Source organism: Schistocerca nitens, chromosome 9 (assembly GCF_023898315.1).
Source record: "Schistocerca nitens isolate TAMUIC-IGC-003100 chromosome 9, iqSchNite1.1, whole genome shotgun sequence".
Lineage (NCBI taxonomy): Eukaryota > Metazoa > Arthropoda > Insecta > Orthoptera > Acrididae > Schistocerca > Schistocerca nitens.
Window position 1 is genome coordinate 363,727,567 of NC_064622.1, and position 12,226 is coordinate 363,739,792.

Sequence of the window (12,226 nt, forward strand, 5' to 3'; positions counted from 1 at the left end):
CTCCTCCAACTTGAACAATTCCCTGCTGACTTGCAGGGTCTATAGATTCATGAGGTTGTCTCCATTCCTGTAGATGTCCATCCGACTGACACAATTTGAAAGACTCGTCCGACCAGGCAACATGTTTCCAGTCATTAACAGCACAATGTCATTGTTGATGGGCCCAGGTGAGACGTACAGATTTGTGTTGTGCAGTCACTAAGTGTACACGAGTGGGCCTTCGGCTGCAGAACATATCGATTATGTTTAGATGAATGATTTTCACGCACACGCTTGTTCAAAAATGGCTCTGAGGACTATGGGACTCAACTTCTCAGGTCATTAGTCCCCTAGAACTTAGAACTAGGTAAACCGAACTAACCTAAGGACATCACACACATCCATGCCCGAGGCAGGATTCGAACCTGCGACCGTAGCGGTCTCGCGGTTCCAGACTGCAGCGCCTAGAACCGCACGGCCACTTCGGCCGGCCACACGCTTGTCGATAACCCAGAACAGATATCTGAAGCAATTTGCGGAAGGGTTGCACTACTATCACGTTGAAAGTTTCGCTTCTGTCGTCGTTGGCCTCGTTCTTGGAGGATTTTTTTTTCGGCCTCAGCGATGTCGGAGGTTTGATGTTTTACCGGATTCATGATATTCATGGTACACTTGTGAAACTGTCTTACGGGAAAATCCCCACTTCATCGCTACCTCGGAGGTGATGTGTCCCATCGCTCGTGCGCCGAGTAAAACACCATTTACAAACTCACTTAAATCTTGATAACCTGGCATTTTAGAAGCAGTAACCTATCTAAGAACTGCGCCAGACACTTGTTGTCTTATAGAGGCGGTGCCTATAGCAGCTCCATATTCGTGCCTGTCTACATACCTCTATTTGAATATGCATGCCTCTGCCAGTTTCTTTGGCACTTGTGTGTATGCCACAGGTCGCCTACACCCTGACGCCTGTCAGCAGTATACTGTAGAGTAAAAGACACACTACGTGAGCAAAGGTATCCGACACCTGGCTGAAAATGACTTACGAGTTCGTGGCGCCCTACATCGGTAATGCTGTAATTAGATATGGTGTTGGCACACCCTTACCCTTGATGACAGCTTCCGCTCTCGCAGGTGTGCGTTCAATCAGGTGCCGGACGGTTTCTTGTGGGATGGCAGTCCATTCTTCACGGAGTGCTGCACTGAGAAGACGTATAGATCTCGGTCGTGAGGTCTGGTACGAAGTTCCAAAACATCCCAAAGGTGTTCTTTAGGATTCAGGTCTGGACTCTGTGCAGGCCAGTCCATTACAGGGATGTTATTGTCGTGTTACCACTCCGCCACAGGCCGTGCATTATGAACAGGTGCTCGATCCTGTTGAAAGGTGCAATCGCTATCCCTGAAATGCTCTTCAACAGCGAGAAGCAAGAAGGCGCTTAAAACGTCAGTGTAGGCCTATGCTGTGCTAGTGCCACGCAAAACAACAAGGGGTGCAAGCCGCCTCCATGAAAAATACGACCACCGCCGCCTCCGAAATTTACTGTTGGCACTACACACGCTGGCTGATGACATTCACTGGGCATTCGACATAACCACACTCTGCCATCGGATCGCCACATTGTGTACCGTGATTCGTCACTCCACACAATGTTTTTCCACTGTTCATTGTCTAATGTTTACGCTTCTTACACTAAGCGAGGCGTCGTTTAGCATTTACCGTCGTAATGTGTGTCTTGTGAGCAGCCGCTCGACCATGAAATCCTAGTTTTCTCACCTACCGCCTAACTGCCGTGGTACTTGGCTCCTGATGCAGTTTAGAATTCCTGTGTGATAATCTGGATAGATGTCTGCCTATTACGCATTACGACCCCCTTCAACTGTCGGCTGTCTGTCAGTCAGCAGACGAGGTCAGCCTGCACGCTTTTGTTCTGTACGTGTCCCTTCACGTTTCCACTTCGCTATCACATTGGAAACAGTAAACATAGGAATGTTTAGGGTTGTGGAGATCTCGCGCACAGATGGATGACACGAGTGACAGCCAGTCACCTGCCCCTGTTGGAAGTCCGTGAGTTCCGCGGATGGCCCCATTCTGCTCTCTCACAATGTCTAATGACTAATGAAATCGCTGATATCGAGTACCTGGCAGTAGCTACGTCTAAAATTGCTAGAATGGAATACTGTTTCATGACCCTGTAGGATACCTATTAGATGGAATGTTTGTCTAGTTTCATGGCCCTATAGGATCCCTATTAGATGGAATGTTTGTCTTTCTTGACGGACCCACCGCTTTTCACTAGCAAAGTGCTCGAAGATAATCTTTAACTTATACAGACAGATGAATATACAAATATAGTGCTGCCAAATCGGAGCTGTACTGTGGATGTCGAATACTGAGACCAAGGCAGATGTAGAGCTCGTGTGTGGTGTGGAATTGTCAGGTTGAAGGAGAGAGTTCTCCATGTGTGGACCAACTCTTCAATTCGAAGTTCAGTTGCGGCACGCTGTTTCTCACGCATCGACATGGTTAAGTTACATGAGGTGTGTGAGAAAAGCAATGAGATGAGAACACTGCGAGCGATCTAGCAAACGCTGTGTAGTTTTACTTGTGTAGTCCAGAGTGTGTTCATCTCTTCTATGTGCTTAGTCTAAGTTTCAGCTCCGTATATCCATCAAGTGATTTTTGAGAGCGCCATCAGTCAAGTTATGTTTTCGTTGTGTGTTATGAAAATGGAACAGTGAAATTTAGAGTAATACCATGCCATCAAGTTCTGTGTTAAAGTTGAGGAATCCACGAGTATGACCTTCTATAAGTCGAAACACATTTTCACTGGCACAAATCATTTTTGGATGGCTGAGAACACGTTTAAAATGAACCTCGCTCAGAGAGACTTTCAACTTCAAAACCCGACGAAAACGTGGAAATGCGTGTTCTTGTGAGATCACACCAACGCTTAGGAACAATTAAGATACGTGCCCTGTTAAATGCAAACAGTTTCATCGTACATCAAATTTTGACCTAAAATTTGCACATGTGAAATGATATGGTAAAATAACATTCACGGCTGGGAATCCCCACCTGGGGAAGTTTGGTCGCCAAGTTGCAAGTCATCTCAGTTGTTACCACATTGGGTGAGTTGCGTGTTGACGGTATTGCGGAGAACACAACACCCATTCTCTGATCCCATAAAATCTCCGAACCGCACAGGAGTCGAGCCCGGGCCAGTTGCATGGCATCGGACGTGCGACCACTCAGCTAAGGAGACAGACACATTCGAAAAAACCCATAACTCAGCAGGACAATAAAAAAAAAGTTCGTTGCTTTTCTTGAGAGGATTGCCAATGAACACGAATAGTTCAGTAGTGTGGTCACAGGTGATGAGTCCTAGATTTTTGAGTATGATCCTGAGACAAAGCGGCAAAGTAAGGAGTGGAACACTGAGACATCTCCTCGACCGAAGAGAGCTCGAATGAGCAAATAAAAGATCAAAACAATGATGATTTGCCTTTTTTGACTGTAGGGGTATCGTGCGCAAAGTATTTGTTCCTCCAGGACAAATGGTCAAACATGTGTTTTACAGAGATGGCTCAGGAAAAGGACGAATCGAGTGACACCTGACATTCCAAGAAAGCGGATACTGACCCAAGTCACACGGCCAGTTCCGTCACGGAATTTTTTACTTCAAAAAGCATTCCTGTCGTACTACAGCCGCCCTATTCACCTGATCTTTGTCCTGACAATTTTCTTCTCCCGAAATCGAAAAATGTCTTAAAAAAGCTTCATTTTGAGACTGCTTAAAACAGTCAAAAGAATATAACCGACATGTTAAAGGCCCTACCAATTGAAGCAATTTAGCATGTCTATCAAAACTGGGAACAACGATTCCGTCGGTTTGTAGCTGCCAAAGGGAACTATCTTGAAGGGGACAATATTGTTCTTTGAAAAGAAATCGAAAAATAAAAAATAAGTTTCATTCCTTTTCTGACACACCTCGTACATGGTCATCTCTCGGTGTTCTCTAGCGACAAAAGACTAAATATGTAGAAATGTTTTGTTCTAAAAATTTAAAGAGTTTTCACACAAAAAGATCGAAGTTATTACTTTTCATCACGCCTTCGTAGATTAATTACAGTACGCACAGATGCATTTCAAAGGTGGCTCTTTCCGCGCTCTATACGTGAATCGAATGGGAAAAAATAATAATAACTGGTAGAATGAGGACTACGCTCTGTGATGCACTTCACAGTGTTTCAATGAGTATGGATGTAGATGTATATGCAGATTCAAAACGTCTGTCGAACCAAGCCAACGGGAGAAATGTAACACGCATCTCATACCAATCAAAATGGTTCTCTTAGCCGTCTAATTACCGTGGCCCAGTAGTTTGTGTATGAGTATGAGTTCTAGGCAGAGAATCAGAGCAGTCAGTGGAAGCAAATGGATTCACCACTGCCGAAATGTGTGTGTGTGTGTGTGTGTGTGTGTGTGTGTGTGTGTCGTTAACGGGCGATCATCGGCGAGCTTATCAGCGCTCTTACAGTTTTAAAGGAAACGAATGTTGATAAAATGGGATAATTTGTTGTCACAGTGGGGAAAACCGAAAAAAGGACACACGCCAACAAACTTGTTAAGAGGACACTCACTCACTCCAACCTCATTCGTAATAATCTACACAATGATTCTGACAGGCCTTATGTCATTGGAGAAAGGGTGAACGGTTCTATTAATGGTTCTATTACTGGGATTAAAACATAAGTAAAACGAAATATGAGCTAAAATAACGGTACAGGGAAATGTGAATGGCTGACCGCTTACAAAAATCGTGAGTGAACTAATTACTCTGTTAACATTAAAGACATCTCCCTAAGAGATTAAGCAACAAACTGGACTTGTCACAAAACATTACATCTCTCACCCGACCGAAGAAGGCGAAGACCCAAGCATCACAGGGCAGGGTAATGTTGAGTGTCTCTTGGGATAGCCTTGATGGGATGAACAGTCACAGGAGCATACTGCCGAAATCTGACAATATTGCAGAACACTGTCAAGACTCCAGTAGTTTACAAACGTTACGAAATGGATTCGAATTTGCGAATCTGGACTGACGTTAGCTGTTTGCGATGTATGAGAATTTCTGACGGACAGGGACGAGAACCGGACCGCGTGCTTATCGCGAGCGGTCACCTTAACTACTTCGCTATCCGAGAACGCATGCAGGACTTACAAATGTCACGGAGTCCACAACCCTTAGGCATACGGGGAGACAAGTATTTTATCGTCATTTTAGCCCGTCGAGGTATGGATACATTATTGATGGTTGCTATGTCTGTGTTTATACAGTGTGTGTATCTTCACATTACAGGCATACTTTCATGCATGTCGGAATCACATTGTAATGTGAAGATAAAGGAAATTTGGAAATTTGTGGTAAATTCCTACGGTACCAAACTGCTGAGGACATCGGCCCCGAAAAAAAGGCCCTGTATAAACACACACATCATAACCATGATGAGATGTACAAATGAAGTGGTTATCGTAATAATTACGCGTTACAGTACAAACGGTGGGTTTTGAGTCCTTTGGATCTGCCTTAGTTTTAGGTTAATAGTCACAACAGTAAGAAAGAACGGATGTAGACTGAGCAATCCCATAGCCTCTTCTAAAAATTTTTCTCGGCTTAAACTTCTATAGCCCGGGTTCCCGGGTTCGATTCCCGGCGGCGTCAGGGATTTTCTCTGCCTCGTGATGACTGGGTGTTGTGTGCTGTCCTTAGGTTAGTTAGGTTTAAGTAGTTCTAAGTTCTAGGGGACTGATGACCATAGATGTTAAGTCCCATAGTGCTCAGAGCCATTTTAAACTTCTATATATTACAGTTTCGCTGAATGGCCTTTCACAAGACAGGTTTTTCTGAAGTGAATTTACAGCTAAGTTAACTGATGAATGACGGCAAATTACAAACTGTAGAGGATAGCAGCACAGTGCTGACAGTGGAGTTTTGTGATAGTGGGTGCATACTTGGGCTAAGTCCGTGAAAATGTGTTTTGGAAGCCAAGTCTCTCGTGCCCCATCGTGATAGTGCATGTGTGGATTACGCGAGCTACGGAAATCAGCATACCTAAATCGGCTTTATAGTACACAAGCGATATCGACACCATCTACGCTACGGCGGCGTGACAAGGACTGTTGAAGTGGTAGGCTGTGAGCTTCAGAAGATAGATTCAGCTGAAGTAGGCATTTTATAGATACAAGGACTACTTTGTTACTGTTTGTTTACAAGAATTGGACCTTCAAGCTATTGTCGTCGATAGCGAACAAAGTGAAGACGTTGTTCAGCGTCACCCAGTGTGCCGAACAGAGTGTCGATGCGGAAAAAATACACATCTACACCGACTTCTACATGATTACTCTAGAGTCCACAATTAAGTGCCTAGCTGCGGTCTTACAGAACCACCCTCAAGCTATTTCTCTACCGCTCCACTCTCAACAACGTGCAGGAAATACGAAGACTTTAGTCTTTACATACAAGCTCTGATCTTTCATGTTTTGTGGTTATTTCTCCCGATGTACGTCGGCACCAAAAATATTTTCAGACCCTAAGGAAAAATTTGATGACTAAACTTTCATGACAAATTCCTGCACAAGGAAAAAGTCTTTTGTTTTAATGAGTGACACGAATACGCGTACATATCGGTGGCACTCTCTCCCCTGTTTCACGATAACACAAACCGAGCTGCCCTTCTTTGAACTTTTGCAATGTCTTTTGTCAGGCCTATCTGATGCAGATCCCACACTGCACAGAAATGCTCCAGAATAAGGCGGACAAGTGCAGTGTACGCAGTCTCCTTATTAGACCTGTCGCGTTTTGTAAATGTTCTCGAAATAAATTGCCATCTTATGTTTGCTTTTCCCACAACATTTTCTGCATTATCGTTATTCATAACAGTAATCTCTAAGTATTTACTTGAATTTACAACCTTTAGATTTGTGTGTTTTCTTCTAACCGAATTTTACCAGATTCCTTTTAGTACTCATGTGGATTAGTTCAAACTTGTCGTTATTTCTAGTCAATTGCCACTTTTCGTACCAAAAGATATCCTCTCTATATCATTTTACAATTGGTTTTGATGATATGATGATTTTACAAGGCGCTAAATGACAGTATCTTCTGCAAACAGTCTAAGAGGGCTGCTCGGGTTGTCTCCTAAATCGTTTATGTAGGTCAGGAACACCAGGGGGGCCTCTAAAACGTCCTTAGGAAACGCCAGATATTACTTCCGTTTTACTTGATGACTTTCCTGTTAGTTGTGAACTATGATCTTCCTGACAGGAAATAACGAATCCAGTCAAAACAATTGACGCAATACTTCACAATTTAACTAGAAATCGCTTGTTAGGAATGGTGGCAAAAGCCTTCTGGATATCTAAAAAAGTGGAATCAATTTGACATCCCCTGGATAGTTCTCACTACTTCATGTGAATAAGGAGCTAAATGTGTTTCCAAAGACTGATATTTTCTGAAACAGTGTTTGCTATTTGTTAAGCGTTTGCTTCGAGGTGATTCATAATGTTTGAACACGGTATATGTTCCATAATGCTACAGCATATAGACGTTAGTCATATGTGACTGTAATTCAGCAGTTTATTCCTATTTACTTATGGCGTACGACATGCATGACATGTGAAACCTTCCAGTCCTTCCTTACGGATATTTTAGACGAGCGAATCTTTGAGTATTGTTACTAACTGTAGTCTAGGATCAGTTGCGCTTCGATTGCCGAGGGGGAAGGTTCTTGTTTATATCACTTGCCGCAGCGTCGCTTGTGTGAAGTTATCCTCGTTAGCCTCCTACCCGCATTATTTATCTATTGTGTTCGTCTTCTTACAGGGGCGTCGAAAAAAAAAATGGTTCAAATGGCTCTGAGCACTATGGGACTTAACATCTGTGGCCATCAGTCCCCTAGAACTTAGAACTACTTAAACCTAACTAACCTAAGGACATCACACAGATCCATGCCCGAGGCAGGATTCGAACCTGCTACCGTAGCAGTCGCGCGGTTCCGGACTGAGTGCCTAGAACCGCTAGACCACCGAGGCCGGCCAGGGGCGTCGGCCGCTCCGCTATAACTACCACGTTTTCCACGTATATTCCATGAAAAGGCACTGTGAACTTTACTTTCGATAAAACACTGCGACACGTGCAGCCCGGGTCTCTAGAAATCAACTACTGGCTTGTCGATACAATTTATGTTAACTCAGACCAGCCTCACACCGTCTATTTTGACGCAGACGGGTACGTGCTTTACGTGAAATTTATGGATTCACTTCACGTTCAAATATTATTGTCGTGACATAGTTCTCAATTCCCGTCACAATTCCCGTTCAATCATCGCTGTAATTCCGTTAGAATGGTGTCACTCGCAGATGATGGAATTGGCTATACCTCTGAAGGTTCAAATGGCTCTAAGCACTATGGGATTTAACATCTGAGGTCATCAGTCCCATAGACCTAGAACTACTTAAACCTAACTAACCTAAGGATATCACACACATCCATGCCTGAGGCAGGATTCGAATCTGCGACAGTAGCAGCAGCACGGTTCCGGACTGAGGCGCCTAAAACCGCTCGGCAACAGCTGCCGGTGGCTATACCTCTGTTAGAGTGTTCAACCGCCCACCAGAGATAGATGACAACTTTGTAACCGACATTTTCACTCCATATTGTAACGTGTAAAACGTACGTCGTGAACGTTGGTCTACTCCAAACAAATTATAGTGTTATAGTGGCATTCGTTCTGTGGAAATGCATGCCAAACGCAATATTCCAAATATTACAAGTGTGTAGTACCGCATTCATTTCTCTATACTGGTCACGAGGGAACCCACTTCTCACGTAATGAAAGAGGACAAGCTCGGTCTAATTCTCCACAGAGTTTTTGTATTAAAGTCGTAATTACTGCAGCTTCGCAAATTAATGTTTGCTGATCTTCTTCCTTCCACTCCGGAAGTCGGATCTCCTTCTACATCTGATCGTAGTGAACGAAAAGACAGTTCTGATAATCGCTTAAATGAATTTCCTCCTTTAACTCCGCGAGAGGCTCAGTAATCCATTGCCGCAGTATAGAACCTGCAACAGTGACAAACAAGCCATGTCGCTCTTACGAAGGTGAGGGTGAGGATTTGGCTGTGCTTTCTTCTGCTCCAACCTCGGCCGCATCGATTTTGTCCACTGCTCCTCTCGATGAAACGGTATCTCCCGTCCGTAGTACGGTGAATGACGAAGTTGTCTCCAGCATCCCTCTTGCTCGCTTCTGAACTGCCTTTGTATGGGGAGTTAGCTGCGTCACCAGCTTCGTCTTTGTGTCTCCTTTACAGTCTGGGACGTGGCAATGTTCTAGTGCTCCTTCGTCTTCAGCCGCTGTCGATTTCCTGAATTTGCTGCCTACAGTGAGAATAAAATTAGCGATAAAGCATCGCCAGTTGCATTGGTGGCTCCACAGAATGCTTTCGCCTTAGTGACTATACCTGCATTACATGTTCCTCGTTCGAAGGAGCAGGAAGCTGTGACCATGACTCCTCCCTCACCTTCGTCTGCAGAGGCCGCCATGCCACACAACCGACGCAGACAGCTCATGCAATCTGACCGTGCTGTGGCGCGTAAGAAGCCTAAGAAAAAACGTTTCGTTGACTGGGGATTCTGGTCCCCCGAAGTCTGATTCATGTGTGGACTCCGCAACGGGCCTTGATGCTCAGCTGTCTACGTAAGTCTGCTCGGAACGTTCGGTACACCGCTGTTGAGCTGTAGTCAACGACCCAAGCCTACACATTCATTTTCTTAAATGTTGACCGTGCTTAATCAGAACTGCGACTGTTTTCGCTGCGTCAGTTCATCTATGATTTATGTGCAGACATTCTACTCTTGCAGGAGGTGTTACTTAGGCGTTTCTCCTTGCCTGCTTTTCGTATGATCTTCAATATAGCGCCCGAGTATTCTACGGGGACCACCTTATTCTTCCTGTTTCTCTGATAGAAATACTGGATTCTGGCAGAGCCATATGTTGTCAACATTTTAATCTTACTTTGTTTCTTTTATGTGCTCCTTCGGGCCCTGGCCACTCAGTGGATCGTTCGCGTTTTTATAAAGGGGAAATTGTTTATCTGCTGATTAAGAGTCGACCGGATATTCTTTTGGGTGTTGCGTCCTGCGGTTCTGGCTCCAAATTTTAATTACTCTCGTGAATTGCATGAATTGTTCCGCTCCTTACGTCTTAAAGACGTCAGGATATGTAAATACTCAATGTTAATTAAATTTAACCAGTTTACTATGACTTCTAATAGCAGATTAGTTAGGCTTTAGTTGTCAGACTGTATGTGCGATATCATTCTTAACGTTGAAATAATCAAAAAATGGTTCAAATGGCTCTGAGCACTATGGGACTTAACATCTGTGGTCATCGCTCCCCTAGAACTAAGAACTACTTAAACCTAACTAACCTGAGGACATCACACACATCCATGCCCGAGGCAGGATTCGAACCTGCAACCGTAGTGGTCACGTGGTTCCAGACTGAAGAGCCTAGAACCGCACGGCCACACCGACTGGCTTGAAATAATCCCAGGATCCTTTACGGATTGCTGCGCTGTGTCTATAACTCTCAATCTTTAAAGTAAAATTGTTTCGCACTCCGTGGATATCAAACGTCGCTCACCTAGGTGACCCCTCTCTCAATGGTCCACTGGGAAGTTCTCTTCCATCTTTGACTGGTGGACACAACTGACAAAACCGAATATCAGGCACGCTTTGATAATTATTTATGCTGCCAACGACCGAGACGTTCGGAATAGTTACGGATACTACTATTCCATCCTGCGTGAACTTTATGATTCTACGGATCACGCCCCTTTACGAATTGCGGATATTAAACGTGTAAGGGCTTCGAAAAGGATACAAATGGAAGGTTTAAAATTCGATACAAGCCACGTTCATTGGTGACGGAAGAACTGAATTCCTGATTTCATTTTCTTCGCTATCAGATACGTCGCTGGCGCACTTGTATTCATTCTCTTACGTAAAATATTGGACCCACCGTAATGGCGCAAGCTGATAAAGTACGTGTCTTACGCCGATGCTACTTAGAAATCTACTTCGTCGATGAGTCCAGTTGTACCTAGTACGATCCACTAGTCAGCACCTTGTATACTAAAAGTACACCTCAACAAAATGAAACGCTATTAGTTGCCTTCCAGCCGGAAGTTTACAATCTTATTGCTGTATTGCCCTCTCAAAAGTCCCCGAATCTGGGTGGACTTTCCAAGGAATTTTACTTCTGAATGAAGTGTTACAGCGAAGGGTAATGGGAAAAATTGTTTGTGAAACGCCCTGGACCGGCTGCCCCTGATAGCATTCGCTCAATTACTTTGTTAAACTTCAATTATATGACTGTGGCGAGGGCAGTTGATAGTAGGAAGTCGGCTCTGATCGAAACAATTGTTACAAAACATCAAAGTTGCTTACCCCTTCTTACCATTCTTGCCCGTCTAGACGAGTGTCCCGATGTGATTTCGGTCGCTGCTGTAACGTCCGTCTTTTTGGCCCTTGCTTTTGTAGATTTTGATAAGGCACTTCACTATCTTAACCACGACTTTTCGTTCGGATTCTGGAGACAGCTGGCTTTACTGTTGACACGCGGTGAGTGTTCTCAGATTTTCTTATGTATCTTTCAGCTTCGATGGTCGTTAATGGCCAGCTGACGTCCACGATAACTATCCGTCGGGGAGCGCCTCAGGGAAGTTCGCTGTCAATAACTTTGTTTGTGTTGTGTCTCAAGACCATATTTCGGATGCTGGCATCCCAGCTGAAGGGTTGTACGCTTTCCGGAGAGGCTATCGCTGTTCGTCCACAGGCGGATCACGTGTTGATTCATCTTCGCAATCCTGTGAATATGCTTCGACTGAATGCTGTAATCGATGATTATTGTCGAAGTTCAGGTGCACTACGTAATGAAGGTAAATAAATGCAGGCTTTTTACTTTGCGAGGTTTTGACGAAGCGGTTGTTCCATGGTCCACTGCAGTGAATCAGCATATGGGTCTCGGTATCACCATTGGTCGTTGTCCATTCTAAACGGCGACGCTCAACTGGAAGTCTGTTACGGACTACATTCAGGGAGTGATACTAGAACATGAAAGGCGTTCTCTCACTCCGCTCCAGAAAGTCCTAATACTGGACCCATGTGTCTTATGCTAAACTTAT